The following is a 7,500-nucleotide window of genomic DNA, read 5'->3' as shown; positions in this document are numbered from 1 at the left end:
GGAATGCTACCACAGCTGAAGTCTGACTACCCATAACCTTAGCACTGGATTTTAAACACTTTTTGTGAAGGGTGCCAAGACTTCTGACTGTGTCCGTTTGACAGTGTTCACTTCCGCAGCATTTTGGTGATATTTTGTGTTGAATTTGGGGAAGCCAATTGTTGTTTCAGTTGCCTTGAGCTATTGAAATGGTCCTGGTTTGTTTTCTGTATTTTGCTTAAAAACCAAAATTTCTAAAGGGGTGACAATACTTTTGTCAGTGGCTGTAGTAGCTTTCTCCCTCTCCAACTCTCTCTCTCCCTCTCCCTCCCTCTCCCTCTCTCTCTCTCTCTCTCTCTCTCTCTCTCTCTCTCTCTCTCTCTCTCTGTCCCTCTCCTTCTCTTTCTCTCTCTCTCTCTCTCTGTCCCTCTCTCCTCTCTCTCTCTCTCTCTCTCTATCCCTCTCTCTCTGTCCCTCTCTCTCTCTCTGCGGCATTTCTGAAGACAAGTTAAATGAGCAGTCTGACAGCCCCTCAGCCCGTCATCTGCTGGCTTCCCTGGGTTGCCGTGGCGGCGGTGGGGGCTGCCGTGGTGATGTGGATGTTGGCGTAGCGTAGCGTAGCGCGGCGCGGGGCTGTCAGATGGACCGCTGACGGCTTAATCGTCCCTCCTGAGCAGATTTGAGACCCCGTGTTTACACGAGCCTGTCAGCGCCAGGAATGTTCCTACTCTCCTCTTCTTCTCCTTATCTACTCCTCTTCTCTCCTCCTTTCCTCCTCCTCTCTCCTCCTCTCCCTCTCCTCTCCTCTTCTCCTCTCTTCTTCTCCTCTCATCCTTTTCTCCTCCTCTCCTCCTCTTACACACAGACACACAGAGAGCTGCTGCTGCTAAAAGTCTGACTGGCGTGCACACACACACACACACACACACACACACACACACACACACACACACACCACACACACCACACACACACCACACACACCACACACACCTTCCCCTCACAATGCACACTCACACACACACTCTGAACATACATACTGAACTACTGAAAATACATTTTCAATGCATATCTTGATCCTATCTGTCTGTCCCCCCCCCCCACACACACACACACACACACACTCCACACACACACACACACACACACACACACACACACACACACACACACACACACACACAACACACACAGACACACTCCATACACACACAACACACACAGACACTCCACACACACACACACACACACACACACACAACACACACACACACACACACACACACACACACACACACACACACACACACACAGACACACTACACACACACACACACACACAGACACACTCCACACACACACACACACACACACACACACACACACACAGACACACACAGACACACTCCACACACACACACACACACACACACACACACACACACACACACCCATTAAATGCTTCAGCTCCACAACCTAGGTCGGCATGGTGATGTCCGCTCAAAGAGGATCCCTCCCCAAGCACAACAGAAGACACAAATAAGCAAGCTAATTACATCACGTTCCCCACCGCACCCCTGGCGTCCTGCTGGGGCGCTCAGACGCGGCGGACTCTTATCTGCAGAATGAGCGAGCCGCCGCTGAGAACACGGCAGAAGGAGCGCCACTGATGATGACCCTGACAAAGGTGCTCACGCGCTGCATAAAGCCACATAAAACGACGTCAAATCAAATCAAATCAAATCAAATCAAATAGTTGTGGGAGAATTCCTGTGGGAGACTATGTATTTAGGGACTCTTCTGTGCTAGTTGTTTGTATATCTGTAGGGACTCTTCTGTGCTGGTTGTTTATATATCTGTAGGGACTCTTCTGTGCTGGTTGTTTATCTGTAGGGACTCTTCTGTGCTGGTTGTTTATCTGTAGGGACTCTTCTGTGCTAGTTGTTTATATATCTGTAGGGACTCTTCTGTGCTGGTTGTTTATATATCTGTAGGGACTCTTCTGTGCTGGTTGTTTATCTGTAGGGACTCTTCTGTGCTAGTTGTTTATATATCTGTAGGGACTCTTCTGTGCTAGTTGTTTTCTCTTTTCACTACAAGGGCGAACACACTGTTCTCAGGGAAGGGAATACTCAGGAATGAGATTGCGCTTTACTTATAGAAATGTGTGTGTATTTGTGTGTGTGTGAGAGAAAGAGAGAGAGAGAGAATCATAATAGTCATAGGGCCCTATCATGACATTCTAAAGCTCATCGTCACTCGTCAAAAGTTTATTCAAATTTAGTAGGATGTCCAGTTCACATTGGGAGAGGTTTCGTTATCAAACGTGGAGCGCATGGCGCAACAAGGTGTTCCTATGTTTGGGTGTGGGTGTGTCATATGGGTGTGTTTGGGGCGTAACATCATTTTAAACCAATGAGAATGACATCTGTCATTCCCTTTAACGGCGCAAAGCGCGATATGTCAAATAAATGCATCGGTATTTTGGCATTCAACGGCGCATTTGAAGGAGGCTGCTTGCGAGACCGTATGGAATAGTCATTCTTAAACCATGCTTTACTAAAACCTAGCATAGTCTTCACGCATTTGCACTCGTCTATTATCATTGTCAATGACAAGACAGTTATATGCAGTTACTTTCACTATTGACTGACAATGGGTTACCACCGAAAACAGCTGCTTATATCTCGTGACAGTGCGTCTTCAGCTGTGCTCCATACGTGTCTCTCGACTCTCCTCTAATCACTTTTAACCGTCATTACCAATTTGCAAATGATGCTGAATAACTACTCATCATGAGATGTACAGTATTTCGTAATATCTTTATTCTAATTATGTTTCCCATTGTAATCGTGCAATTTGTAATGTTTTGCATGGACATGCGCTGGTGTGCGTTCATGAATGATAGAAGGATGGTGTGTGCACCTGCCAATATGACTGTTGACAATGCGCTCTTAAAATAACATATAAACAACTCGCCATAGACTTCTGACCAGGTGTACAATAGAGACAAGTTTTAGACAATGCGCCAGGCCCCTCCCTAGGTTGTTAATTGCCACAGCCCTGGGCGCATTGTTTAAAAAATAAACGTGCAAAATACCGAATTAAACTTTGCGCGGGTGCGTGCGTGCGTGCGTGCGTGCGTGTGTGTGTGTGTGTGTGTGTGTGTGTGTGCGTGCGTGTGTGTGTGTGTGTGTATGTGTGTGTGTGTGTGTGTGTGTGTGTGTGTGTGTGTGTGCGTGCGCGCGTGCGTGCGTGCGTGTGTGTGTGCGTGTGTCTGCGTCTTTGTGTGTGTGTGTGACTCTCTCTCTCTCTCTCTCTCTCTCTCTCTTTCTCTCTCTCTCTCTCTGTACTGTATATGTGTGTCTGCGTCTCTCACTCTGCGTGTGTGTGTATACGTGTGCCCGTGTGTGTGTGTGTGTGTGTGTGTGTGTGTGTCTTTGTGTGTGTGTGTGACTCTCTCTCCCAATTCAATTCAATTCAAGGTAGCTTTATTGGCATGACAAATATTTCTTTGCATTGCCAAAGCAGGACATCAAACAATACAATACAGAACATACGATAGATAAGACATTTATACATGTAAACGTGTGCGTGTGTGTGTGTGTGTGTGTGTGTGTGTGTGTGTGTGTGTGTGTGTGTGTGTTTATGCTGAAAATGGTAGGTATTTCATGTGTATATTGTGTATAGTGTCTAATCACTGTCCCTCGCTCTATGGCATTCAGTGACATATTTAGCAGCAAGAGCTGCTGTCTGTCCTTGCTGTCCAATTAAGACAGGCAGTACTTCCTGTTCTCCCAGGTTTCGGAACTCCGGGATTAGGTTGGTAAATTTATCGAAGTAGGTATCTCTAATAAATTCATATTTCTTACATTGAAGAAGAAAGTGCACCTCCGTCTCAACCTCACCTGTCGTACAGTGACCACAGACTCTTTGCTCTCTTGGCAACCATGACTTTCTTAGTCTGCCTTTTTCTATGGCTAGGCTGTGGTCACTGAGTCTGTATTTGGTCAAGATCTGTCTCTGCTTTATATCTCTGACAGTAGAGAGATATTCTTCTAATTCATATTTAGATTTTATGGACCGATAACATTCTAGTTTGTTTTGTTTTTTTGTTTCATTATGCCAATGTTCCAAATATTTTTCTTTAGATTTCTGGATAATCTGGTTGAGATTTAGTCTAAAAGCAGAGCTTGGCTGAGAATGAATCGACAGAATTCTGCATGTAGGAATTCTACAGGATGCTTGTCTTTTTTGCAGTCTCTGTGGCGCAATCGCTTAGCGCGTTTGGCTGTTAACCGAAAGGTTGGTGGTTCGAGCCCACCCAGGGACGTCCTCCTGGGGCAGCCGTGGCCTACTGGTTAGCACTTCGGACCTGTAACCAGAGGGTTGCCGGTTCGAACCCCGACCAGTAGGCGCGGCTGAAGTGCCCTTGAGCAAGGCACCTAACCCCTCACTGCTCCCCGAGCGCCGCTGTTGATGCAGGCAGCTCACTGCGCCGGGATTTGTGTGTGCTTAACCTCACTGTGTGTTCACTGTGTGCTGAGTGTGTTTCACTAATTCACCGATTGGGATAAATGCAGAGACCAAATTTCCCTCACGGGATCAAAAGAGTATATGTACTTATACTATACTTGTCCCATCTAGTGTAGCTGTGCACACTGAGTGGACCCCATACCTCACTTCCATATAGCGCAATAGGCTGGATAACACAGTCGAATATTTTGCACCAAACTTTAATTGGTATGTTTATGTTCCAGAAGTTTCTTTTTATTGCATATAGCGCTCTGTGAGCCTTTTCTTTTAGAGCATTCACTGCCATGCTAAAGCTCCCCGATGCAGTTATGATCAAGCCGAGGTAAGTGTACTGCATCGTGTGATCTAGGGCGGTGCTGCCTAGATTGAATGGGTATCTGTGTTCCTGACATCTGGGCTTCTTTTGGAATATCATAATGTTTGTCTTTTTTAGATTTACTGTCAGGGCCCAGTGCTGACAGTATTTCTCTAGCAGGTCCAGGTGCTGCTGTAGTCCCTGTGCAGTGGGAGATATCAGCACCAGGTCGTCTGCATAGAGGAGGAATTTAATTTCTTTTTCTTTTAGGGTAAGGCCAGGAGCTGTAGACTGTTCCAACTGCACCGCTAACTCATTGATGTAAATATTGAACAGTGTTGGACTGATGCTACAGCCCTGCCCCACCCCTCTTTTTTGAGTGAAGTATTCTGTAATTTTGTCGCCAATTTTCACAGCATTTCTGTTTTCAGAGTACATTTCCTTAACTAATTGGTAAACTTTACCCCCTACACCGCTTTGTAAAAGTTTATAAAATAGTCCTTCATGCCAGATTGAATCAAATGCTTTTTTGAAATCAACAAAACAAGCAAATATTTTTCCTTTTTGTGTTTGGTTTACATGTTTATTTATTAGGGTGTGTAGGGTGTAAATGTGGTCCGTAGTGCGGTAATTTGGAAGAAATCCAATTTGACTTTTGCTGAGGACATCGTGCTCCTTAAGGAAGGCTACTATTCTTTCGTTGATAATGCTGCTAAACACCTTCCCCAGACTACTGTTCACACAGATGCCTCTAAAATTATTGGGGTCCAATTTATCTCCAGTTTTGTAGATGAGTGTAATGTACCCTTGGCTCCAGATGTCAGGAAAATAGCCAGAAGTTACAGTGAGATTGAACAATTTGAGTATAGCCCTTTGCAGTTCAGGGGTGCTGTGTTTAAACATTTCTCCTCTGATGTGATCAGGGCCGCAGGATTTTTTTTGTTTTGAGTTTTTTTAATTTTGGATTCAAGTTCGAATTGTGTAATTGGGAAGTCAAGGGGGTTTTGGTTGTCTTTAATTGTCTTTTCAAGGGATTGTAATTTTTCCATGTTTTTTTCATAATTCAAATGTAGATCTTGAGGTTGGATGTCTGCATACAAATTTTCATAGTGCTTTTTCCAGATTTTACCATTTTGAGTTCTGTGGTTTTGTTTTGCTCAGACCATTCCACATCTTCCAAAATTGATTATTTTGTATAGATGCTTCGATTTTGCTGAGAGTTGTGTTGGTGTCATTCTGTTTTTTCTTTCTCAGCAACATTTTATAGTGTTTAAGAGTTTCGTGGTAGTTCTTTCTAAGATTTGTATTTTCAGGCTGGTGGTGCTTTTGATTGGAAATATGCCTCAATCTAGTCCTGAGTTTACATTCCTTGTCAAACCATTTTTCTTCAGTTTTGTTCTTTGCTCGATTTTTGTTAGACTTCTTCATGCCAGCTACATTTGCTGCTTTCAGAAATATTTTGTTTAGTTCTTTTGTGGCTTCATTAACACCAGTTTTGCTAATCTCAAAACATTTTGAGTTGTAGGATCTAATGAATTGTTTTAGTTCTGAAGAATTTAGAGCTTTTAAAAAAAAATCTCTCTCTCTCTCTCTCTATCTCTCTCTCTCTCTCTCTCTCTCTCTCTCTCTCTCTCTCTCTCTCTCTCTGTACTGTATATGTGTGTGTCTGCGTCTCTCACTCTGTGTGTGTGTGTGTGTGTGCATACGTGTGCCCGTGTGTGTGTGTGTGTGTGTGTGACTCTATGTCTGTGTGTGCGTGTGTGTGCATACGTGTGCCCGTGTGTGTGTGTGTGTGTGTGTGTGTGTGACTCTATGTCTGTGTGTGTGTGTGTGTGCATACGTGTGCCCGTGTGTGTGTGTGTGTGTGTGTGTGTGTGTGTGTGTGTGACTCTATGTCTGTGTGTGTGTGTGTGTGTGTGTGTGTGTGTGTGTGTGTGTGTGTGTGTGTGTGACTCTATGTCTGTGTGTGTGTGTGTGTGCATACGTGTGCCCGTGTGTGTGTGTGTGTGTGTGTGTGTGTGTGTGTGTATCTCAGCACCATTGTTCTCCCAGTGTCTTCATTCCTCATTCAGTGGCGGTCTGATGGCTGCCATGTGTCTGCGCTTTATCTTGACATTCTAATCGCCATGGCCACGGCCCCCACATTGAGCTGTGTGTATTCTTTGGGGTGTGTGTGTGGGGGGGTGGGGGGCAATACAAACAGAACAGGCAGCAGAGGCAGGCAGCCCACTCCCCCAACACACACACACACACACACACACAGAGTCACACTCACACAGACATAGAGTCACACACACAGAGACAGAGTCACACACACACACACACACACACGGGCACACGTATGCACACGTATGCACACACACACACACACACACACACACACACACAGAGTCACACTCACACAGACATAGAGTCACACACACAGAGACAGAGTCACACACACACACACACACACACGGGCACACGTATGCACACACACACACACACACACACACACACACACACACACACAGACAGACACAGCTCTCTTCACCTCTATTCCCAGATGACGGATTCTTGCCCCTTTCAATCACGCTGGTTAAAATGACTGCATGATTGTATGATATCATGTTTTTTCTCTCTGTCTCGCTCCCCAGTCGCTCCCTTCATCATTTCATCATTCCGAGGCAATTCTATCGTTCGTTTGCCTT

At 45.1% G+C, this 7,500-nt stretch overlaps 1 non-coding gene across 1 annotated transcript; it reads left to right on the top strand.

Moving 5' to 3' along the window:
- The first annotated feature begins 4,238 nt into the window (after positions 1 to 4,238).
- On the top strand, positions 4,239 to 4,312 carry trnan-guu. Its single transcript has one exon. It is a non-coding gene; the product is annotated as a tRNA-Asn (tRNA).
- The last annotated feature ends 3,188 nt before the right edge of the window (positions 4,313 to 7,500 follow it).

The sequence above is a fragment of the Alosa sapidissima genome, chromosome 16 (assembly GCF_018492685.1).
Source record: "Alosa sapidissima isolate fAloSap1 chromosome 16, fAloSap1.pri, whole genome shotgun sequence".
NCBI lineage: Eukaryota > Metazoa > Chordata > Actinopteri > Clupeiformes > Clupeidae > Alosa > Alosa sapidissima.
The sequence above is the reverse complement of the archived record's forward strand: the minus strand, read 5'-3'. Positions and strand labels throughout refer to the sequence as shown.